This window comes from Bombina bombina, chromosome 8 (assembly GCF_027579735.1).
Source record: "Bombina bombina isolate aBomBom1 chromosome 8, aBomBom1.pri, whole genome shotgun sequence".
Taxonomy (NCBI): domain Eukaryota; kingdom Metazoa; phylum Chordata; class Amphibia; order Anura; family Bombinatoridae; genus Bombina; species Bombina bombina.
In genome coordinates, this window is record NC_069506.1 from 351919861 (window position 1) to 351946519 (window position 26659).

Consider the following 26659-nt stretch of genomic DNA (forward strand, 5'->3'; position numbering starts at 1 on the left):
TATGTGACGCTTTTATATATTTTAAAATAAATTTGTATCCAAGTTTTGCCTAGTGTACTGTTTTCCCATCAGTATAAAGTGGGAGTGCGCATATCCTTGAGCTTAGTGGAAAGCTCCAACAAATGTGAGTAGTCATTTGTTACAAAACAACTACTTCCTCAAAGTGCCATTACAGATTCACACTATTTTGCAATTTTCTGTTTCCTTTTTTATGGGATCTCACTGAGGAATGCTAACAAGCTGAAAAACTCATCCAGAGGACACAGACATATCCTTGATTCAGAACTTTATTTGGTTTTCCTTTTATGATTTTTGTTATCACATTTATTTCACATTTTTTTCTTTGTGATATTCGGTATATTTATTGTAATTTTATCTTGTTGTTATACCTATTTTATTAGTGCACTAAGATATAAGTAATATTTATACCCTGTAATTATGGATTAATGTAAGCAATTGTATTAGCACTTATGTTTGGTAAGCACTGTTTACTGTTTATTTTTAACTGATAGCCTTTAAAATTTTGGACTTTTATCAGTTTTTGTCACTAGCACTGTTTTTCTGTTCACACACTGATTTTTCTGCAGCAAACCAGCTATATTTGGGTATTCCTTTAGCACAGAGTTTTGTTTATAGGTGTATCAAAGCTAAGCACACCTTGTTAATTAATTAGCAGTTCACACCATTCACATAGTTTTTAACCTTTTACCCATACTCACAGACTCCACATATAGAACACATTATATATATATTATATTTTTGTCAATTTGGGAGATTTTTTCACTATGTCTTTGTTTCAAAGTAGACGCACCCTAGCATCAGGTGCTGATGATTTTTTTTAATGATTCTGAACACACAGATGACTCACTAGCAAACCTCTTAAAGGAAGTTGAAAAATATATGATTAAAGAAACCAAATATCACCTTGAGATAGTAACCTTAGAAAAATATTTGAAAGAACAAATTACCCCTAGAGGATTACGAATTCTAAAAAATCCCACATTTGGTCAGGATAACCTTATGTTTATGACCAAGTGGAATCATATTTTAGAAGAATGCACAAGAAAACTTATGAATCTTTTATTAGTGAAAAGAAAAAATTATTGGATGAGGCAAATATAGAAATTAACATGCTGGAACAAAAAATAACTCCCCATATGGAGAGCAAACAATATGGGGAACTTTCACAAAAAGTGGCAGAAAATTTAGATTGTTTAAAAAAAGAGATCAAAGACACTAAGAGAAAGAAATACTTTAGAGACTATGAGGATTATAAAGAAAGGAAAGAAAGAAATTATAGAGCTAAAAATAGAAGAACACATATTCAAAATACTAGTAATTCCAACAAAGAGCGTTTACAATATAAAGATCAAGACTTTAGATACACACATAGAAATAATTATTATGGCAATACATCAAATCAACGCCAACATAATTCTTTAGCACATAGAGAAAGAGAGAGCTACTATAATAAAAGAAAGGAAGATATTTCCTACGCAGATCACAGATATCCACAGAAAAATTATGATATGACTTATAATAAAAATATGAATTATAGGAACAATCAGGATAGATCTGAACAGTGGGAAAGAGAAGAAAATAATTGGCAACAACCTAGAAATCCTTTTAAAAATCATAAAGAACAATATCCAAAAGAAACCACCACCCATAATAGATTTGGAGCTTTAGCAAGATATAACTCAGAAGAGGAGGAGGTTTTTATAGAGGCTGGAAAAAGAAAATACACAAGAACGGATTCAGATCTGTTCAACAAAAGACGCAAAAACATGGACAGAACGGATTACTAAGTAATAAACACAATAATAAACAAATAAATAAAAAAGATAATGGTATTTTCAATCTGTCGAGTACCACACTATCAGAAGCCCAAACCTCTGTCTTAAACAAAGGGCTAAATTTTGCTCCCAGTTACAGAATGAATAAATTTGAAGCCTTTATAGGAATTCAGAAGTTTATTAGAAATCTATGCATAAAAAAGTTTTTTACTAACAATCCCATAATCAGTAACAGTTCTATAGAAATAAATAAATATAAACATATAGAGGTACATAAAAAGTCCTCCTTTAATCCCACACAGTGCAAATCAGCACCTATGGAGACATTCTTAGAACTAGTACATAGGGATATTAAAAATATGAAAATTAATTATGGTTCCAATCTCACTAAACTAGAACAAACAGTCTTGGCAGATTTAAAAATGAATGATAAGATAGTCATAAAGCCCGCGGACAAGGGCGGAGGGACAGTTATCATGGATAAAACTAAATACAATGAGGAATGTCTTAGACAACTTAAAAACACTGAGGTATATATCGAACTTGATAGTAATCCAATAATAAAATTTAAAAAAAGACTTGAACTTCACTTGGAAAAAGGCTTAAAAACAGGCATTGTGAATAAAAAAGAATATCAATATATCTACAACCAATTTCCAAAAACTCCCACTTTTTATATACTGCCGAAAATACACAAGGATCCATCTAACCCCCCGGGTAGACCCATAGTGTCAGGGGTTAATTCCCTCACAAGCAACTTATCGGCAGATATAGACCAATTTTTACAGACATGTCGTAAAGACAAAATCATATTTGAAAGATACCTTTAGTATCCTTAACCATTTAGAAAAACTCGAGTGGAATCCAAATTGGTGGTTGGTGACTAGTGATGTCACGTCACTTTATACCATAATAGACAAAAATCTTGGCATAGCTTCAGTAAAAAACATCCTAGAAAAAGATGACTCTTTGGATAAAAAACAACTTGAGTTTATATTAGACAGCATAGCTATAATTCTAGAAACCAACTACTTTTGGTTCAACCACCAATACTATTTGCAAGTAGGAGGCACAGCGATGGGCACCAGATTTGCGCCCAGATATGCCAATTTATATATGGCCAATTGGGAAAATCAATATATTTACAACTCTAGCTGGGCGCAATATCTGGTGTCTTATTATCGCTACATAGATTACCTTTTCTTCATATGGTCAGGAAGTGAGAACCAATTACTTGAATTCATGGAATATTTGAAAACAAATGAGTTCAAAGTAGCTCTAACTTGGAATTATAGTCAAACCAAGGTAGAATTTTTAGACCTTGAAATATACATTGAGAATGAAATGTTGAAGTCGAAAAACTTTTTTAAAAGCATAGACGTAAACAATTACATAAGCCTCGAAAGTTGTCATCAAAAACATTGGCTTAAAAATGTCCCCAAAGGTCAATTCGTTCAACTGAGACGTAATTGTAAAGAACAAGATATGTATAAGGTTCAATCTCAAATCCTAAAAAAACGTTTTTTAGAGAAAAATTATCCAGCTAATTTTCTAGATTAAAAAATAGAAGAAGTAACCAACATGGACAGGTCAGATTTATTAAAATATAAAATCAAAAATAAGAAATTCACTGATGATAAACTAGCAAATAGACTTATCTTCCAACATAGCATGCAGAGTGGAGAACTTAGGAACATCATACAAAAACACTAGGGAATTCTCACAAGAGATGCAGCATTAAATGAATGTTACAGAAGCATTAGTTATTTTGTTGTGAAGAGTTTATTTCCCAGCAGCAATGCCTGAACCAGCAAGCCAGCGTCTAAGAAGGGCTCCAAGAAAACCGTAACAAGTATCATTTCATAAAGAGTTAACTCTTTTTTTTCAGCTTTTAGAAACTATTGCCTAAATACACGTTTGCTGGCCTCGGCTCTAAGTTTAGTGATAACAAATCCCATTGTCTAATCACCTCTGGAGCCAGACTGCTAATTGATAAGATGAACTTGTAAACTTGTTATGTTAAGTACTGTAATCCTATTGTGGCCTGTCAAAGGACAGTGCTCTCTATCTAAATGTGTGATGGGGGATTTTGTGCTTCCCCCCCTCTCCCCCTGGGAGTGCCCTGTGTGCATGTAACCTTAATAAAAAGCAGGCTGGGCATCCCAGTCCTGAGTTCTTGTTTGACCCTCAATCGCAGCGTTGACTCGTTTTTGTGGGCAGAAGGGTATCCTAGCTGTACTGCAGCTAAGGGAGATTATTCTATATTTGCGAGACTCATATAGAATACTATGGAAAGCAGCTTCTCCCCTCTTTAGCAATAGGGATCCAGGCTACTAAGCGGTCCATCTCTCAGCGAGACTAAGGGTAACCGTAACATTTGGCAGCGGCGGCGGGATTTTCCTGGATTTCCTAGGAGAGGTACAGAACGGATGGAGAGCGCTTACGAAAAATTGAAGCGTACAACCCTAAAGGATTTACTTGAAAGCAGAGGGGGGTACGCCAGCAACCGCGCCGAGGAGAGAGCTGATCGCAGAATTGACCGAACTGGATCAGAGCTTCACAATGGCGGAAACACCGACCACGATTAGTGACGAAAAAACCAGGATTGTTCGGGAAAGGCTCTCATTATACGGGCTGAACCGCTCCATGGAATTGGTACAGCAGTTGATGGTGGAGGCGGACGAGGATATACGAGAGACTCGAGCCCACAAACTCAACCTAGCGAACGCACACCGCAATGCTGAAGCCCCGCAGGTAATCATCCCTGTCGAAAATGCTGGGAGGCCCAAGATACCCTATGCGGCATTTCGACCCTTCCTAGAGAGCGAGACAGGGATTGATGAATATTTGGCGGACTTCGAAAGGCAATGTGCCCTGCACCAGATTCCCAACAGAGAGTGGCCCACGATATTGTCTGGGAAACTATCCGGGCGAACCCTGGAAGCCTTTCGTACTCTGGGTGCTGAGGAAGTGACACAGTATGAGCTAGTTAAGGAGACACTGTTGCGACGGTACGCTGTAACTCCGGACATGTATCGCCGACAGTTTCGGGGCACGGAAAAGAAGCCTAACGATACCCATATGGAATGAGCGCACCGAATGCGGAGAGCGGCAAATCACTGGCTGAGCGGAAGTAAAGCGGTGACTGGGGAGGAAATTTTACAATTGTTTCTCTTAGAACATTTTTATAATGGCATGGAACAGCAAGGGAAGGAATGGCTGCGAGACAGGCGGCCTTCTACCTTAGAAGAAGCAGCCAAATTGGCCGATGAACATTATGACTCCCGTCTTCACGAACCCATGAACTACCGAGCTCCAGCACGGGTCGAACCCAGAGAGGTTTACCGTGCACCCCCTCATGCTGAATTCCGAGCCCCGGTGCCCACAGGGCCCGTCCGACACTCAGGACCACCCAATAGCAGCTCTGAGCGTCCCAGACCGACTTGCCACCGATGCAAGCAACCAGGGCATTTCATGGCTAGCTGCCCCTTTAATACGCACCAGACACCCAGGAATTACAATTACCCCTCTGGGTCCTATCTTCCGGCCCGGGCCCTCTGTGTTAACCAAGAGGCCCCTATGGAGGGATATGTTGGGCCGCTTCACGAGGCAGACCCTGTATATGCTGCCTCAGATAACCGCCAGCACCATCGGCAGAGGGTATGGCTCGAGGGGCGATCTACCGAGGGATTGCGAGAAACAGGGGCTACTATCACGCTGGTACAGAGTCATTTGGTGCCAGAGTACAAGCGATCCGGACAGACTGTGGCCGTTAGAGTGGCGGGGGGGGGGATGTGTACAAAATTCCAACAGCTAAAGTGCATCTTGATTGGGGAGCGGGAAAGGGGGCTGTGAACGTGGGCCTAATGGATAATTTACCTGCCGAAGTACTACTGGGCAATGATTTGGGCCCCATGACTTCTGCCTATGCTCCAGTATGAAACAACGAGGCGGACCCAGTGACTACACGGGCCCAAGCCTGGACGGAGCGAGAGCTCTCACCAGTGCGGGAGACACAGGTAAGACCTACCCCGACCTTGCCTGACAGGTTAGGCCCCATACCCTGGGACACCCCAGATGCTTTCGAGGCAGAGTCTAAGACTGACCCGACCTTACAAAAGTACCGGGAACGAGCAGAGACCGGAGGGGGCGGGGCAGATAACGAAACATTCTTATGGGAAAAAGGGAAACTATACCGCTGGACAGAGAAAAGGGGACAGCGTAGGCGACAGCTGGTAGTGCCCCACAAATACCGTCAAGAAATCTTCAAAATAGGCCACGACATCCCCTTAGCAGGCCACCTAGCCGTTACCCGTACCCTACACCGCATTACTCACACGTTCTTTTGGCCAGGGGTGCACGCTGACATTAGAACTTACTGTAACACCTGCGATGTGTGTCAACGAGTAGGAAGGCGAGGCGATCACCCTAAAGCCCAGCTAGTAAATATGCCCATTGTAGAGGAACCCTTCAGCCGGGTTGCTATTGACCTAGTGGGACCACTGGCTACCCCTAGTCCCTCCGGTAAGCGATACATTCTTACCGTAGTGGACTACGCTACCAGGTACCCAGAGGCTGTCGCCCTATCCAACATACAAGCGGATATGGTAGCGAATGCACTAGTACAGGTGTTCTCCCGGGTAGGATTTCCAAAAGAAATCCTATCCGACCGAGGCACCCAATTTACGACTGAATTGACCCAACAACTCTGGCAGGTTTGCAAAATTAAGTCCCTCCTGAGCTCCCCATACCACCCCCAGACGAACGGGCTGTGTGAGAGGTTCAATGGGACCCTCAAGCAAATGCTCAAGACGTTCACTCAGGAATACCGAGACTGGGAACGCTTCCTGCCGCACCTCCTATTTGCTTATCGGGAGGTGCCCCAGGAAACGACAGGGTTCTCTCCCTTTGAGTTGCTCTACGGAAGAAAGGTACGGGGACCCCTAAACCTGATCCGGGAGCACTGGGAGGGAGAGATGGAGGCTGACGGTGTCCCCATTGTGCCATACGTGCTGGAACTCAGGGACCGAATGGAGCAATTAGCCAAATCCGTGCGGGCTAATCTCCAGTTGGCCCAGAGAAGACAGAACGTATGGTACGATCGGGGGGCCCGAAAGAGAATCTTCACCATAGGACAAAAGGTGTTAGTACTTAAGCCGGTGAAGACAGACAAATTGCAGGCGTCCTGGCAGGGTCCCTACCAGATCGTAGAGAAAAGGGGAGACACCACTTATGTGGTAGCTAGCTGCCACGACAACAATCTTAGAAAGACATTCCATGTAAACATGCTCAAGGAATATTTTGAGCGACCAGAGAACGTGACGGCCGTATGTTGTTCCCCTCAGGAAGACCCCGACAGTTTACCCATTCCAGACCTATTAGAAAAGAGCCTCCCCACAGGTATAGTGGCGCAGGTTCAGATAGGGGACCGACTTAGCCCCACTGAAAGGGAGCAGCTCAACCAACTCCTCCAGTCCAAACACCTCACCTTCTCCCCGAAGCCAGGGTACACTACTTTAACCACCCACCAGGTAGATACTCCGGGACAAGCTCCCTTGCGCCAGGCTCCGTACCGAATCCCTGAAGCAGTTAGGACAGGAATGAAGAAGGAGATCGATGAGATGCTCCAGCTCAGGGTAATTGAGCCCTCCGATAGTCCCTGGGCCTCCCCAGTTGTCTTGATGCCCAAGAAAGATGGGACCACCCGGTTCTGCGTAGACTATCGGAGGCTCAATGAAAATACCGTTACGGACGCTTACCCTATGCCCAGGGTAGACGAGCTACTCGATCGTATAGCCAGGGGAAATTACCTTACCACTATTGACCTCTGCAAAGGTTACTGGCAGATTCCCCTGGCCCCGGAGGCTATCCCCAAGTCGGCATTCATCACCCCATTCGGCTTATATCAGTTTAGGGTAATACCGTTTGGGATGAAGAATGCCCCAGCTACATTCCAGCGCTCGCCCAGCTACATTCCAGCGCTTGGTGGATAGGCTCCTGGATGGCTTCCAGAGTTTTGCTTGCGCCTACCTGGACGACATAGCGATCCACAGTGAGTCCTGGGAGGACCACTTAGCTCATGTGGGAATGGTTCTGGATCAGATCCGGGCTGCTGGCCTGACTCTGAAGCCAGAAAAATGCCACTTTGGGATGGCCGAGGTACAGTACCTGGGTCACCGGGTGGGGTGTGGAAAGCAGCGACCAGAGCCGGCCAAAATAGAAGCTGTCGCCAATTGGCCCACCCCCATCACTAAGACTCAGGTCCTAGCCTTCCTGGGCACGGCAGGGTACTATAGACGGTTCGTACCAGACTACAGCACACTTGCCAAACCCCTGACTGACTTGACCAAGAAGAACTTACCTCGACAGGTCCTGTGGTCTCCCCACTGTGAAACGGCTTTCCAGGCTCTCAAAAATGCTCTAATTAACGCTCCTGTCTTGGCGGCCCCAGCCCTTAACAAACGTTTTATCGTCCATACAGATGCTTCCATGTTCGGGCTGGGAGCCGTCCTCAGCCAAGTAGGCGAAGATGGAGGGGAGCATCCAGTTGCCTACATCAGCCGGAAGCTCCTGCCCCGTGAAGTCAGCTATGCAGCGGTCGAAAAGGAGTGTTTGGCTTTGGTGTGGGCATTAAAGAAATTGACTCCCTATTTATATGGTCAGGAGTTCACTCTGGTCACCGACCATAACCCGTTGGTGTGGCTGAACCGGGTCTCTGGAGATAACGGCAGGCTATTACGTTGGAGCTTATCGTTGCAACCCTTCAATTTCACCATTACTTACAGACCTGGGAAACAGAATGGCAACGCCGACGGGTTGTCCAGACAAACCGACCTCAGCCCCGCATAACCAGCGGTCTGGACAGCCTTAGTCTGCCCTGAAAAGGGGTCAGACCGTGTCTGCCAGAGTGTTCCACAGAAAGGGAGCACTGTTACAGAAGCATTAGTTATTTTGTTGTGAAGAGCTTATTTCCCAGAAGCAATGCCTGAACCAGCAAGCCAGCGTCTAAGAAGGGCTCCAAGAAAACCATAACAAGTATCATTTCATAAAGAGTTAACTCTTTTTTTTCAGCTTTTAGAAACTATTGCCTAAATACACGTTTGCTGGCCTCAACTCTAAGTTTAGTGATAACAAATCCCATTGTCTAATCACCTCTGGAGCCAGACTGCTAATTGATAAGATGAACTTGTAAACTTGTTATCTTAAGTACTGTAATCCTATTGTGGCCTGTCAAAGGACAGTGCTCTCTATCTAAATGTGTGATGGGGGATTTTGTGCTTCCCCCCCTCTCCCCCTGGGAGTGCCCTGTGTGCATGCAACCTTAATAAAAAGCAGGCTGGGCATCCCAGTCCTGAGTTCTTGTTTGACCCTCAATCGCAACGTTGACTCGTTTTTGTGGGCAGAAGGGTATCCTAGCTGTACTGCAGCTAAGGGAGATTATTCTATATTTGCGAGACTCATATAGAATACTATGGAAAGCAGCTTCTCCCCTCTTTAGCAATAGGGATCCAGGCTACTAAGCGGTCCATCTCTCAGCGAGACTAAGGGTAACCGTAACAATGAATTTTTAGGCGATGGACCTAACATAATTTTTAGAAAGGTTCCCAATCTTAAGTTTCAACTATCCCAATGTATTAAAGAAGTAGACAACAACAAAGTAAAAAATTGGTTGCTACCATCTGAAATGGGTTTTAGAAAGTGTCAATTCTGCAATGCTTGCAAATTTATGAAAAAAACTCCAAAATTCTGTAAAAAAAATTTTTCTGGAGATAACAAAAGGGAGTACAGTATAGATCAATTTATTACTTGCAATAGCAAAAACGTATTTACATGTTATGATGCTCATGCAATTTAATCTATATAGGTGCATACCTCTAGACTTCTAAAAATTAGGATGAATGAGCATATTTACAATATTGAAAAGGGTTATGCTAATCATACAGTATCGTCTCACTTTGATAAAAAGCACAATAGAAATGTAAAGGATTTGGAATTTCTGGGCATTAGGAAATTAGAACAGAATTGGAAGGGAGGAGACACACAGAATAGATTGGGACAATTGGAAATGAAGTGGATCCATATTATGGATAGCTTCATACCCAATGGTCTTAATAAAGATTTTGAAATCCATCACTTTTTGTGAAAGTTATTTATAAGTACAGCTACGAAGGCTATAAAATCTATATATGTCTTTTTTCTTTTTTCTTTTTTTTTTTTATTTTAATAAAAAAAAAAAAAAATTTAATTTTTCTTAATTTTTTTTTTTAATTTTTCTTAATTTTTTTTTTTTTTAATTAATTTTTTTAATTTTTTTTAATTTTTAATATTAATTTTTTTTTTTTTTTTAATTTTTCTTAATTTTTTTTTTTTTTTTTTTTTGTCCACACATATTATCAGTGCTAAATAGTTTTAGAATGTTTCACAAACTTATTTTCAATATATGGAACCCCAAATGTAAAATTAAACAGATAGTTAGAAACAGTAACCTCAACATCCTATCATAACTTTTCAGCGCAAACACACAAAAGTACAATATATGTTTTTAAACATGTTACATGCTAACAAATAAAATCTATTTTTAAAAACATTGCGACACAACTAGGTTTATGATAAGGTTAGTAGTTTAATTATGGTCCGTAGGACATATAGTCAGTAACATCACAAAAAAAAAAAAAAATATATAACTAATACCTTCACATTAAGGGGTTAAAAAAAACAAATACCTACATATATCATCAGTATAGACACTAATTGCAGGCACAATGTGATAATGCTTTTTGAAGTTTTGCATATATGTATAATGCTATAACATTATAATGCATAATTTCCCAATTCTGGTTATCCATCTTAACATCTATGCATATATCAACAAAATGTATAAAACTGAAAGAAGTTGAAAAACATACTAGTTGTTTAATGACAAATTACCTAAATGCCAACTTCCAAAATGGAGGATGTAACCACAAACCTGGCAGAAACTCATCAATGGATTGTTTAAAAGGACTCTTGGACATGCGCACTAACATTCCTTGACAAAGCATACCAGCGAAACGTACGTCGGAACTGAACTGTTCTATATTGAGTTTTATTGTGTCTCTACACTAGCCAGGACACCTGGGGGCTTAGCGCTATTGTCTTGCTACTAAAAAGGTTTTGGTTTCAGCGGTCACACTCCTGCTGATCCATTTACCTCTTTGCAAGTTTGGCGATTTGAAGCATTTGTTACAGCATATCTGCTTTTGTACCCTTACATTGTGGTGTTATCAAGGCTTATGTGACGCTTTTATATATTTTAAAATAAATTTGTATCCAAGTTTTGCCTACTGTACTGTTTTCCTATCAGTATAAAGTGGGAGTGCGCATATCCTTGAGCTTAGTGGAAAGCTCCAACAAATGTGAGTAGTCATTGTTACAAAACAACTACTTCCTCAAAGTGCCATTACAGATTCACACTATTTTGCAATTTTCTGTTTCCTTTTTTATGGGATCTCACTGAGGAATGCTAACAAGCTGAAAAACTCATCCAGAGGACACAGACATATCCTTGATTCAGAACTTTATTTGGTTTTCCTTTTATGATTTTTGTTATCACATTTATTTCACATTTTTTTCTTTGTGATATTCGGTATATTTATTGCAATGGTGCGGTAAGCTGAGGTTTCTCTGAGCCAATGGTGCAGTAAGCTGAGGTTGCTCTGAGCCAAAGGTGCGGTAAGCTGAGGTTGCTCTGAGCCAATGGTGCGGTAAGCTGAGGTTGCTCTGAACCAATGGTGCGGTAAGTTGAGGTTGCTCTGAGCCAATGGTGCGGTAAGCTGAGGTTGGTGCGGTAAGCTGAGGTTGCTCTGAGCCAATGATGCGGTAAGCTGAGGTTGCTCTGAGCCAATGGTGCGGTAAGCTGAGGTTGCTCTGAGCCAATGGTGCGGTAAGCTGAGGTTGCTCTGATCCAATGGTGCGGTAAGCTGAGGTTGCTCTGAGCCAATGGTGCGGTAAGCTGAGGTTGCTCTGAGCCAATGGTGCGGTAAGCTGAGGTTACTCTGAGCCAATGGTGCAGTAAGTTGAGGATGCTCTGAGCCAATGGTGCGGTAAACTTAGGTTGCTCTGAGCCAATGGTGCAGTAAGCTGAGGTTACTCTGAGCCAATGGTGCGGTAAGCTGAGGTTACTCTGAGCCAATGGTGCAGTAAGCTGATGTTGCTCTGAGCCAATGGTGTGGTAAACTGAGGTTGCTCTGAGCCAATGGTGTGGTAAACTGCGGTTACTCTGAGCCAATGGTGCAGTAAGCTGAGGTTGCTCTGAGCCAATGGTGCGGTAAACTAAGGTTGCTCTGAGCCAATGGTGCGGTAAGCTGAGGTTACTCTGAGCCAATGGTGCGGTAAGCTGAGATTGCTCTGAGCCAATGGTGCGGTAAGCTGAGGTTACTCTGAGCCAATGGTGCAGTAAGCTGAAGTTGCTCTGAACCAATGGTGTGGTAAACTGAGGTTGCTCTGAGCCAATGTTGCGGTAAGCTGAGGTTGCTCTGAGCCAATGGTGCGGTAAGCTGAGGTTGCTCTGAGCCAATGGTGCGGTAAGCTGAGGTTGCTCTGAGCCAATGGTGTGGTAAGCTGAGGTTGCTCTGAGACAATGGTGCGGTAAGCTGAGATTGCTCTGAGACAATGGTGCGGTAAGCTGAGGTTGCTCTGAGACAATGGTGCGGTAAGCTGAGGTTGCTCTGAGTCAATGGTGCGGTAAGCTGAGGTTGCTCTGAGCCAATGGTGCGGTAAGCTGAGGTTGCTCTGAGCCAATGGTGCACAAGTAGTGGAGTTCTGTAGTTCTGGGCTATCCTATGAATACAAATTGGTTATTTCAGGTCTTACATTTTAATGTAGTCATTTGGATTGTGCTTGAGTGAAGCACATATCTCATGTGACTCCCTGCACTATCCATTAAAAGTATAGGGTGAGCTAAAAAAGTTTTGGCCACTTTTAATATAACATTTGAACAAAATATAAAGCACCCTGTGCTATCGATTGCGCTCCATTTGTAATGTAGCCCAATATGTTTTTAATACATATTACTATATTATTTTTCTAAAAAGGATTTATAAAGAGTAAGATCAGTGTATTTACCACCTCTTTGTTTGCTGTAAGATATTATTGTTTTTTGTGTTCTTCAGTCAATGAAATAGACTGTCAGAGTAGGTGAAGTCTTCACATCTGTCCCCTATTCCCTATATTCCTTCATGCTGACCTCAATTCTCTCTTTCTTACATTCAACATGCCAGGAATTATTTGTCATGCTTACCAAATCAATATACGTCAGTAGAAAAGCTGACAAATAAAGTGATTACACCTAGGGGTGAGGCAGGAGACCTTTGAAGCTCCAGAACTTGTTGCCTGACCTTATTTCCCTTCCAGGCACAGACTTCTGTTTTCTCTTAGCCATGTTATTTTGGTAATGGCAAACTGATTACTTGAGAATAAAGTAACACTGTCTGTGATTATCTAAAATAGCAAGCAAGGCTGTGAGGAGTGATGCATTAAAACCATGGACAAGAATTATAGTTTGCTGTGATAGCTGACAGCTCTTATCATTGTTGATAGGATTTAATAAAATCAATATTTCAGTCTTAATTTCTTGGCTGCTGAGATTAAGGTAAGCAGAGAGAATAGGTGTAAGTATCTCAAGACTCCCTTTTTTTCTTACACTGTAAACTTTTATAAATCATGATTCTGGTCTGAACATGTTTTTTTTGTAGTGAAGAGAAAAGTGTATAAAGTTTTAGTGCACTGAGTAAAACCATCTCAGTTAACGATACATACAAAACATCCATTATCTCAGGAGAATAGAATACAGATCTGTTGATCATACCTCTCATGGAGGTCTTGGATGCAAGGAGGTGGCACAGGCCCTGGGCTATATCTTCAGAAGAGTTTAGGTGACTGGTTAATGATAGATAAATTTGGTGAAATATCTGAAAGTGTGTGATCAAGTGACACGAGGGAGAAGACAATCTAGAACCTAGGCCCCCTTTGGCTGAAGTGGGCAAGCTTCTAATAGCACAGAATATGTGTCCATCCAAGGCTTCTCATGCCTTTATTATATAAACAAAACATAATACAGTTTTGTGAATGTTTTGAAGGCTTAGAAGCCTTTTGAACCCTTTTGGTTGGTCATATTTGGCCTATGATAGATAATGTATGGCCATGCTTTATAATGACCAATACAGACCTGTCAATCTTAAACTTGAATGTTGCTTAGAACAAAATATGACAGTCAATATTACATTATTTACTCAACAATTACATCAGCCAGCATTTTTGAATGTGCATTACTGTCTAAATTTCTGTATAACAGACTAGATATGTGTACATTCCACCAATAAGGATAGCCAATTATCACACTTTTGCATTGGCTTGAAATTGCTTGTGTCCATATGACTGATTAATGCCTCCACATTCAATTAGAGATGGGGTACCCATTTGATTGTTTACAGCAGTGGTTAAATAAATAAACACAGAGAGGAATGAGAAAAATAAGAACAGATATCCTAATACCTAAGATCTCTTGAGGCACTGTGGAAGAAAGAAATCAGGCAAAACACATTTATTAAACCCATTAGAATGTTCCACAAAAACTGCATTTTATTTATATTATATAATCTATAAAAACATCAGAGAACTTAATATGCATAGAATTAACTAGGTATACTGAGAGAAGAAAGGTATACTGTAAATTAATGTTTCTTTTGTTTATTGAGGGATACTTTACTGCCAAGAGGGGGCACAGAAGGACAGCAATACTTACTGAGGTTTAGAGGTAATTAGTTGTTTTTATTGAGAACATCTGCTTAGGAATGTAAAAAACGACACATCACATCTTGATAAATAGTCTTATATACTAGATGATCAATAAATGCATAAATTAAAGGTAATCAGGCACTTAAAACTAATTATATGTGTATGTGCAGTATAAAGAAATCTCCATTGGACACAGCTTATAAATCAAGAGCCACCACACAAAATCTGCCTTTGCCTTATACTGCTAGCCGGTCCATCAGTAGAGAACTCCTGCTTGCAAAGATCCTATTAGTTTAATAGATATTGCACACTGTACAACTGTATTATAAAAGGAAAGAGGATAAAGAGGGTAAAAGAAAATGAACAGAAAAATTAAAAATTAACTTTCATGATTGAAATATAGCAAATAACAAATTCTTCTATTATCACATATAGGGGGTTTGATAATTATCAGCATGTTAACAACTGCAGCCATTTTCTATGTCAATGTAATCACAATCAGCTAGTTTTTTGTTTATCCGAAGCATATTTTTGTTATTGTATTAGTGAAAAATGATCATACTTTACACGTGCCAGTTTTGTTTGGCTAATCATAATCCGAATTCATCACAATCCAAATTCATCACAATCCAAATTCATCACAATCCAAATTCATCACAATCCAAATTCTTTAACGACAGATTTACGGAGCCACCAAAGTACACATCTAAAAGGGATTGATAAAACCCAGGATAACACTTTTAAAATTCAAAAAGTTGAGACTCACCACACAGACACAAGTACTATATATTCAATCAGAAAAATAATAAGTACTGTTACACTAATAACAATTAGCCAGAACAGGACACTATACTAATAATTCCCCTGTTCTAATCCCTTAAAGAAACATATATTTAGGGTTATGGAGGACAGGTTAATTGCACGTCACCTATTAGCATTGTTACTATATACAGGCTATTCAACCTGTGTAATCGCTAATTGCCATTTTGTTTGCCCTTATTTGCTTTCTTTTTGGATTATGGAATAGCGAGATTACAATACAGTCAACGATTCCCTGTTGTTTTTGAGAGGACAAAGATTTCAAGTTAGAGGGGCATAAAAGGACCATTATAGCAATTAAACGAAATGTCATTTTATCACTAGAGAAGCTGTATATATTTAATCAGTTTGCACTCTCACCTTACACTAACAACCATCAGTAAACAAATGGCTTACACTCGCTGGACTTTTAAATTTCGTGCCTTTATTTGTGATGTTTCGGGGAGAGAGAGAGAGAGATAAATATTGTATATACAGATACAGTATATATATATATAATTTTTTTTTTTTTTTAAATAAAAAGAATATCGGCTAGATTACGAGATGTGCGTTATGAGTGAAAAAGCATTGTTATGGCTCTTTTTCACTAACGCTGCTATTACGAGTCTTGTAGGTACAGCTGTACCGCACACTTTTTTGGCCATCACGCAACGTTACTACCGCACTTTTTAAAAAGTCCTTTTTCAATAGGATTTCCATAGCGCCGGTATTACGAGTTTGCCTGTCCGGCCAAAAAGTGAGCGGTACACCCTATAACTACAAAATCTGTACCGCAACCTGAAAGTCAGTAGTTATGGGTTTTACGTTACTAAGCTCTAACATAAAACTCATAACTAAAGTGCTACAAAGTACACTAACACCCATAAACTACCTATTAATCCCTAAACCGAGGCCCTCCCTCATCGCAAACATGAAAATAAATTTATTAACCCCTAATCTGCTGCTCCGGACATAGCCGCCACTATAATAAACATATTAACCCCTAAACCGCCACACTCCCACATCGTAAACACTAGTTAAATATTATTAACCCCTATCTGCTGCCCCCAATGTCGTCGCAACCTACATTACTGTTATTAACCCCTAATCTGCTGCCCCCAAAATCGCCGCCAGCTAACTACACTTATTAACCCCTAATCTGCTGCCCCCAATGTCACCGCCACTATACTAAAGTTATTAAACCGTAAACCTAACCCTAAGTCTAACCCTAACGTAACCCTAACTCTAACACTTACTAACTTTAACATAATTAAAATAATTCCAAATAAAAATTACAATTAATACCTAAATTATTCCTATTTAAAACTTAATACTTACCTGTAAAATAAAACCTAAGCTGGCTTCGATATAACTAATAGTTATATTTGGCTAGATTACGAGTTGTGCATTAGATTAAAAAAAGCAGCATTAAGAGGTCCTAACGCTGCTTTTTAACACCTGAAGGTACAGGCTCACCGCTCACTTTTTCGGCCAGACTTGGAAATACCACAAATACACTTAAATTCTATCAGCCAATCAGAATTAAGGTAGAAAAAATCCTATTGGCTGATGCAATCAGCCAATAGAATTGAGCTTGCATTCTATTGGCTGATTGGAACAGCCAATAGAATGCCAGCTCAATCCTATTGACTGATTGCATCAGCTAATAGGATTGAAATTCAATCCTACTGGCTGATTGCATCAGTCAATAGGATTTTTTCTACCTTAATTCCGATTGGCTGATAGAATTCTATCAGCCAATCGGAATTGAAGGGACGCCATCTTGGATGACGTCATTTAAAGGAACCTTCATTCCAGAAGAGCCGTCGGATGAAGAGGATGCTCCGCGTCGGATGTCTTGAAGATGGACCAGCTCCACGTCGGATGGATGAAGATAGAAGATGCCGTCTGGATGAAGACTTCTGCCCGTCTGGAGGACCACTTCGCCCGGCTTGGATAAAGACTTCTCCCGGCTTCGTTTAGGACTTTGGCCTGGTTGGATGAAGACTTCTCCCAGTAAGGTGATCTTCAAGGGGTTAGTGTTAGGTTTTTTTAAGGGGTATTGGGTGGGTTTTAGAGTAGGGTTGGTTGTGTGGGTGGTGGGTTTTAATGTTTTGGGGGATTTGTAATTTTTTTTACAGGTAAAAGAGCTGATTACTTTGAGGCAATGCCCCACAAAAGGCCCTTTTAAGGGTTATTTGTAATTTAGTGTAGGGTAGGGCTTTTTATTTTGGGGGGGCTTTTTTATTTTGTTAGGGGGATTAGATTAGGTGTAATTAGTTTAAAAATCTTGTCATTTGTTTATTATTTTCTGCAATTTAGTTTTTGTTTGTTTTTGTACTTTAGATAATTTAATTTAATTGTATTTAATTGTATTTAATTTATTATTTATTATTATCAGGTATTTGTAGAGCGCCAACAGATTCCGCAGCGCTGTTAACATAGTCGATGTACAGGATAGCTTTTGTAGGGGTCAAGTGGGTAGAGGGCCCTGCCGAGAGTTTCACTGTTGTAGTCGGCTCTTATGAAGCGATCGGTAAACAGCTGGCCCCATAGGCTTACACTCTAAGGGGTTCAAGGGGAAAGCAGTGGAGTTAGGAAAGGTTAGTGTTGGTTGTATGCATCCCTGAATAGTAGAGTTTTTAGGGAGTGCTTGAAGCTGATAAAACTAGGGGAGAGTCTTACGGAGCGAGGCAGGGAATTCCACAAGATGGGGGCCAGTCTGGAGAAGTCCTGTAAATGGGAATGTGAGGAAGTAACAAGAGAGGAGGAGAGGAGGAGATCCTGAGCTGATCGAAGGGGGCGGGAAGGAGACAAGTTCTGAGATGTAGGGGGGAGCAGTGCAGTTGAGAGCTTTATATGTCAGGGTGAGGATTTTATGTTTAATCCTAGAGGCAAGAGGAAGCCAGTGAAGGGATTGGCAGAGAGGTGCAGCAGATGAAGAGCGACGAGTAAGGAAGATGAGCCTGGCAGAGGCATTCATAATGGATTGTAAAGGAGCTATGCTGCAGCTAGGTAGACCAGAGAGGACGGAGTTGCAGTAGTCAAGGCGGGAGAGGATGAGAGAGTGGATTAAAATCTTGGTTGTATCTTGTGTAAGGAAATGTCTAATTTTAGCAATGTTTTTAAGGTGGAAGCAGCAGGCTTTAGCCAAGGACTGAATGTGAGGAGTGAAGGAAAGATCTGAGTCAAGTGTGACCCCAAGACATCGGGTGTGCGGGGTAGGGGTAATGATGGAATTATCAACAGTTATAGAAATTTTTGGGGTGGAGACATTGGAAGAAGGAGGGAAAATAAGGAGTTCAGTTTTGGAGAGATTTAGCTTAAGGTAGTGAGAGGACATCCAAGATGAGATTTGAGAAAGACAGTTAGTGACACGGGTTAGTAAGGAAGGAGGTAGGTCTGGAGCAGAGAGGTAGATTTGGGTGTCATCGGCATACAAATGGTATTGAAACCCATGGGACTTTATTAAGGAACCTAGTGATGACGTGCAGATTGAAAAGAGAAGGGGACCAAGGACAGAGCCTTGAGGTACCCCAACAGAAAGTGGTAACGGGGCAGAGGATGCTCCAGAGAAGGCTACACTAAATGTACGGTTAGTCAGATAGGAAGAGAACCACGAGAGAGCTGTGTCACAGATGCCGAAGGATTGGAGGGTTTGGAGCAGAAGAGGGTGGTCAACAGTGTCAAAGGCTGCAGACAGGTCAAGGAGGATAAGCAGAGGGAAGTGGCCTTTGGATTTTGCTGTAAGTAGGTCATTGGTAACCTTGACAATTGCTGTCTCTATAGAGTGATGGGAATGAAATCCAGATTGCAGTGGGTCAAGAAGAGAGTTTAGTGTAAGGAAATGGGATAAACGTGCGTAAACTAGCTTTTCGAGGAGCTTTGAGTCAAGAGGGAGTAGGGAAATAGGGCGGTAATTGGAAGGGGAGGTTGGATCGAGGGAAGGTTTTTTGAGGATAGGTGTGACCAGTGCATGTTTTAGAGATGAGGGAAATATACCAGTGCTGAGGGAGAGGTTGAAAATGTGTGTGAGTATGGTGGTGAGGGTAGAAGAGAGGGAGGGGAGTAGCTGTGAGGGGATGGGGTCGAGGGGACAGGTAGTGAGGTGAGAGGATAGTATAAGGGCAGAAACTTCATCCTCATTGACAGGGGCAAAAGAGCTGCATTTTTGGATATTTGGGTTTTGGGTGATCGTGAGCTTTTGAGGGGGTGGGAGATTGGAAGTATGTTGAGAGCTGATTTCACTTCTGATGGAGTCAATATTGTTGTTGAAGTGGCTTGCAAAATCTTGAGCTGAGAGAGAGGTTGTGTTAGGAGGTGGGGGTGGGCGGAGAAGAGTGTTGAATGTGGAGAACAGACATTTAGGATTAGAGTAAAGAGTAGAGATGAGATTAGAAAAATATTGTTGCTTATAAAGTTTAAGGGCAGAATAGTAGGAGTTCAGGATGAACTTGTAGTGAAGAAAGTCAGCTGAACTCCGAGATTTCCTCCAATGTCGCTCAGCAGTACGGGAGCATCTGCGTAGGTATCGTGTCAGAGGGGTATGTCAGGGCTGAGGATGAGAGTGTGGTTTCTGAGCTAAGGTTAGAGGGGCCAGAGTGTCAATGACCGATGTAAGGGTGGAATTATACTGGCAGATAGATTGGTCAGGGCAGGAAAAGAAGGTGATGGATGAGAGGAGACATTTGAGAGAGCTAGCGAGCTGATGCAGATATAGTGACTTAGTGCTTCTGTGAAGTTTGGTGTGAGGGGTAGAGGGAGGGGGAGTTGTAGGTAGGGAAGTGATGTTGCAAGTTAGGAGATGATAGTCAGAGAGAGGAAAAGGGGAGTTTGTTAAATTTGAAAGAGTGCATCGATAGGTGAAAGTCAGATAAAGGGAATGATCATCTTTGTGAGTGGGAGAGTCAGTCCATTGTGACAGGCCGAAAGAGGAAGTCAGTTGAAGAAGTTGTTTTGCAGAGGAGGCAGTGGGATTGTCAAGAGGGATGTTAAAGTCACCAAGAATGAGGGCAGGGGTGTCTGAGGAAAGGAAATAAGGAAGCCAGGCAGCAAAGTGATCTAAAAATTGAGTTGGAGAGCCAGGGGGGAGGTATATGACTGCAACACGTATAGAGAGGGGAGAGAATAACCGAATCATGTGTGCTTCAAATGAAGAAAATGTGAGTGAAGAGAAGGGCTGTATTTGTTGGAAGGTGCAACGAGAGGAAAGTAAAATACCGACACCACCTCCGTGTCTTTAGCCAGACCTAGGAGTGTGGCTGAAATGGAGACCCCCATGTGACAGTGCAGCAGTGGATGCCGTGTCTGAAGCAGAGAGCCAGGTTTCTGTAAGAGCCAGAAGGTTAAGAGAGTGGGAGATAAAGAGATCATGGTTAGAAGTGAGCTTGTTGCAAACAGAGCGAGAGTTCCAGAGTGCACAAGTGAAGGGGGAGGGGTTTTTAGATGTAAGAGGAATGCGATTAAGGTTACCAGAGTTTAGTTTATGAAGTCTATTGCACACAAGAATGCGAAAGGCTAGGAGGTTGTGAGGGACCAGGATTAGGGGAGATGTCGCCAGCAGCTAGTATGAGCAAGAGGGAGAGTGACATGAGATGAGAAGCAGATTTGCAGTAATGAGACTGTTGTTTGGCTGAAGTGCAGGGGGGAGAGAGAGTGTTTAGGAATAGGTAAAGTTCATGAGTACTAAAGTAAGGTGAGTATAAGAGAGATGGGCTAATGAATAGTGATGTCGCGAACATAAAAATTTGGGTCCGCGAACGTTGAACGCAAACTCCCACATCTGTTCGCGAATGGGCGAACCGGGCGAACCGCCATAGACTTCAATAGGCAGGCGAATTTTAAAACCCACAGGGACTCTTTCTGGCCACAATAGTGATGGAAAAGTTATTTCAAGGGGACTAACACCTGGACTGTGGGGGATCCATGGCAAAACTCCCATGGAAAATTACATAGTTGATGCAGAGTCTGGTTTTAATCCATAAAGGGCATAAATCACCTAACATTCCTAAATTGTTTGGAATAACGTGCTTTAAAACATCAGGTATGATGTTGTATCGATCAGGTAGTGTAAGGGTTACGCCCGCTTCACAGTGACAGACCAAACTCCCCGTTTAAAGGGACAGTCTACACCAGAATCTTTATTGTTTTAAAAGATAGATAATCCCTTTATTACCCATTTCCCAGTTTTGCATAACTAAGACATTTATAATAATATACTTTTAACCTCTGTGATTATCTTGTATCTAAGCCTCTGCAAGCTGCCCCTTTTTTCAGTTCTTTTGACAGACTTGCAGTCTAGCCAATCAGTGCCTGCTCCCAGATAACTTCTCGTGCACGTGCACAGTGTTATATATATGAAATACGTGAACTAACACCCTCTAGTGGGGAAAAACTGTTAAAATGCAATCTGAAAGAGGTGGGCTTCAAGGTCTAAGAAATTAGCATATGAACCTCCTAGGTTAAGCTTTCAACTAAGAATACCAAGAGAACAAAGCAAAATTGGTGATAAAAGTAAATTGGAAAATTGTTTAAAATTACATGCTCTATCTGAAAGTTTATTTTGGCCTAGACTGCCCCTTTAACGCACCGCAAACAACCGCAAACAGTCCATTTGCACAACCGCAAACTCCCCATTTGCACAAGGTTGGATACCAAGCTAGCCATGTCCCGTTCCTTGTCCTCACTGATGTCATTAAAGGTCTCTTCCTCCACCCAGCCATGTACAACACCAAGGGTCCCCGAAAGGTGACAACAAGCCCCCTGGGACGCCTGCTATGTTTGGTCTTCCACCTCCTCAAAGCCACCTTCCTCCTCTGACTCCTCTTCTTCAGACTCCTCTCTCTACGTTGCCTCTCTCTGCATTATTATAAGGTGTGTTAAGTAGTACTATTCCTATCAGTTTAATCCCTGTTACGTCCCCTATCAGGGGACGTGTACATGGCATCAATTTTAGGAACCGGGAGATGGAAAAAGATGCTTGGTCGGTCCTCCTACTTCAAATTTGGGGCACCGCGCGTGCAATCTAATGTGCCACCAGATAGGAGTGGTGTGTTAAGTAGTACTATTCTTATCAGTTTAATCCCTGTTACGTCCCCTATCAGGTACAGATATGAGTGGCACTGTGCACTGGCAGAAGTTGGCAGAGTAGACGCTGTAGGCCTGACACACACGCTTGCAGACAACTAACTGCTATTCAATCTATTATAGTCAAAAAAGTGTTGTTTGAGTTGCACTGGGGTGACACTGTGCCCTGGCAGGCAGACACTGAAACGCACACGTGTGAAGGAAACTGACTGCTATTATTTCACAGTCAAAAAAGTGTTGTTTTTTTTAAATGCACACTACTGTTACAACAGATATGAGTTGTGGCACTGGGCAAGTGGGCACAGTATACGCTGTGAGCCTGACACACACACTGGTAGGCAGGCAGGCAACTGCAATTAGATTACACAGTAGAAAAAGAAAAAAAGCAGACTGATGTTCTAGCCCTAAAAAGGGCTTTTTGGGGTGCTGTCCTTACAGCAGAGATCAGATGAGTCCTTCAGGACTGTAGTGGACACTGAATACACTAGCCTAGCTATCGATTTCCCTATTAAATCAGCAGCAGCTACACTGTCACCTCCTCTCACTAAGAATGCAGCTTCCGAATGAATCTAAAATGGATGCTGTCCCGGAGGTAGGAGGGTCTGGGAGGGAGGGTCTGCTGCTGATTGGCTTGAATGTGTCTGCTGACTGTGAGGTACAGGGTCAAAGTATTACTCAATGATGACGAATAGGGGGCGGATCGAACATCGCATATGTTCACCCGCCGCGGCGAATGCGAACAAGCTATGTTCACCGGGAACTATTCGCCGGCGAACTATTCGCGACATCACTACTAATGAAGAGTGCAGGTGGAGAGGGAGAAGGAGTATGTGAGTAATATAGTTTGTTATAGAGACAAGAGGTAGCAAAAAGGAAAATGAAGATATTGAGCATTATTATGAAAGTGGGGACCAAGTAAACACATAAGACACAGTGTTACAGCAGCACTTGCAAAAGGATACAATGAGATACATAAAACATAGTATTACAAGAGTACTTGCCTTGTGTCTTTCCCCTTGCCCAATCCTTGTTTAATTCTTGTATAATTCTTAAAAATGATTGCCTCACTTATAAAATGTTCACTTAATTCTTGTATAATTCTTAAAAATTAGTGCCTCACTTATAAAATGTTCACTTAATTATTGTATAATTCTTAAAAATTAGTGCCTCACTTATAAAATGTTCACTATGAAAATGTGAACATATGCTATTGTTAAAAAGTACACAGCCCTGTAAGCAGTGCACACCCCTGTGCAGTGCACATCCCCAAACTAGTCTGAAATGTATACAGGTAGGGCAGTCAGCTGAGTCCACTAAATTTAGTTAATTGCTAATCAGGCCAATTGGAATGTTAGAATCTGGTCAGGGTGAGATGAGTTAAGTAAACAGACAATAAAATTTGGAGGGGGGTAAAACTGTGATATAAGACAACTATAAATTTAAGAGTTATAGCAAGTATTGATAAGGATTGAGCATCACATGGCAATTAACTAGACATTAGAATTGAGACATTGGGAAAAAATATTACAAAAAATGCAGGACTTAATTTTAACAGACTAAATTCATGTGCTCAATATATATATACACAGAGAGAGTATATTGGCTATGTTCCGATCAGCCAATATAATGCAAGCTCAATCTGATTGGCTGATTGGATCAGCCAATCGGATTGAACTTGAATCTGATTGGCTGATTCTGTGGTATTGTGAGCTTTGTAAATCAGGAAACAAGTATTTATAGCAATAGTTATGAAGGTTAGCCCTAAAATTAGAGCTTGTTGCTCTTTTTTGTATTAATCAGAAAACAACTTCTATGTAGCCTGATTAAACAATATGAGACATTTAATATATGATGAATTTTAGTATTAACTGCAAACTTATGTGTTAATAAAGATAAGAATATAATAATGAGATACATATCATATGTTCAATATATATCGAAAGGAAGCCACGGAAGCAGTAGATATACTGACATGGTCTGAATCAGTAATGATAGTAACAAAAATAGAACTCCTTTACTTCACGCAATCACACACATCCTAAAATATTTACAGTTTCAGACACTCCGCAGACACACATTGTTTGTTTGTAATGGATATTGCAGATAATAGGATTTGCCCAATAATTCAGAATGGTGACAACAATATGCAGGTAAGAAGCTTAAAGGCTTTAGTTTGGTTCGTGTACGTTACCACCTTAAGGACCGTGAGTGTTCCGTTACCGCATTGGGAGATCCGTGTCTGGGACAGGCAGCGTGTGTGAATGCGGCTTACTTCCGGGTAGCGGTATAAAAGTAGATCCGGCCGTTCAGTGATCCAGACTCGGTAATAACAAAGTTGCACAAAAACATATGAGATTCAAAAAGGTAACAAAAGTAAATATTGGAACGATACTTAGCACAGAATACGAGTGATAGGAGACCTGAAATAGGAATAGCTACATCAGAGTAGGTATGACTTCAATAATCAGGCAGTAAATGAATGCAACAGGTAGTCCTTAAATAGGAAAGAGATCACATAGTAGGAGTTAGAGTTAAAGGTATACCACATCTCCCCCCCTTCAAGGAAGCACCCCAGGGGATTCCAAACTAGGTTTCTCAGAATAGCGGCGATGAAAGTTCCGCAGAAGACGGGGAGTGCGAAGATCAGAATGAAGTAGCCAAGAGTTATCCTCCGAACCATAACCCTTCCATTTCACAAGGTACTCCAACCTCCGTCTATGGATCCTAGAATCCAACACAGCTTCAACCTCATACTCCTCTCGATCATCAATGACTATCGGAGGTGGTCTAGACAAGGAGAGGGACTGAGGTGAAGGAAGATATGGCTTCAGCAAAGAGACGTGGAAAGAGGGGTGAATTTTAAAATCCTGAGGAAGCTCCAATCTCAAAGCATTCGGGGTGATTATTTTAGACACCTTAAAAGGACCCAAATATTGATTAGCTAGCTTTTTGCTAGGAACGGAAAGTTTAAGATTCTTTGTTGATAGCAGAACTAAATCTCCAATTTGATAGGTAGGACCTGCTGTATGATGGGTATCATACAACCTTTTCTGATATTCTTTGGCTTCTGAAAGATGTTTTTTCAGGATGTCCAGCCTTTCATGTAAGTTAGTCGCAAAATCCAATGCAGATGGTGAGTTCACTTGTTGAGAACTCAAAGAGATGGTGGTAGGATGATATCCGTAAGTAACAAAGAATGGAGATAATTTAGTTGATGAAGAAGTGGTATTGTTATAACAGAACTCTGCCAAAGGTAGATAAGATGACCAATCATCCTGAAGATGAGATATGTAGCAGCGAAGATATTGCTCAAGGGTTTGGTTAAGTCGTTCCGTGAGACCATTTGTCTGGGGGTGAAATGCAGTCGAGTATCGTGAATCAATCTGGATTAGCTTGCATAAAGATTTCCAAAAATTAGAGGTAAATTGAGTACCACGGTCAGTTATAATAACTTTAGGCAATCCATGCAAGCGAACTATATTGTCTAAGAAAACATGAGCTGTTGTGAAAGCTGTAGGAAGACCTTTTAATGGAATGTAATGAGCCAGTCTTGTTAAATGGTCAATGACAACTAAGATAGTATTGTATTGATGGGATTCAGGTAATTCAACAATAAAGTCCATTGATATGGTACTCCAGGGTTTGTCAGGAATAGGCAGAGGAGACAAAAGACCTGATGGTCTTTTGTGAACTAACTTATTTCTGGCGCAGGTATCACAATGTTTTACATAATTTGTTATATAAGCATCCATGAGTGGCCACCAATAATTTCTCCTAGTTAGGTCAATAGTTTTAGAAATACCTGGATGACCCGCAAGAGTCCCATCATGGGTTTGTTTAAGGATGGAAGATCTCATTTGTTGGGGGATGTAAAGTTTAGATTTATGGTAAAAAAGACCAGTATTGGAATCTTTCTGACAGTCTATTCCATGTGGTGGTTCATGCTTTAATTATTTTAATATATCTTCTTCCAAAGGTGTAAGTAAACCTATAATCTTTTCTTTTGGAATGATTTGGTTGATTTGATCTTGAGTGTCTTGATCATGTTGTCTAGAGAGAGCATCGGCTTTGGTATTCAAGTGTCCCGGTCTGTATGTTAGAAGAAAATTAAAACGATCAAAAAATATCGACCATCTTGCTTGGCGTGCAGACAAAGTCTTACTTGTCTTTAGGAATTCAAGATTTTTATGGTCGGTAAAAATCTT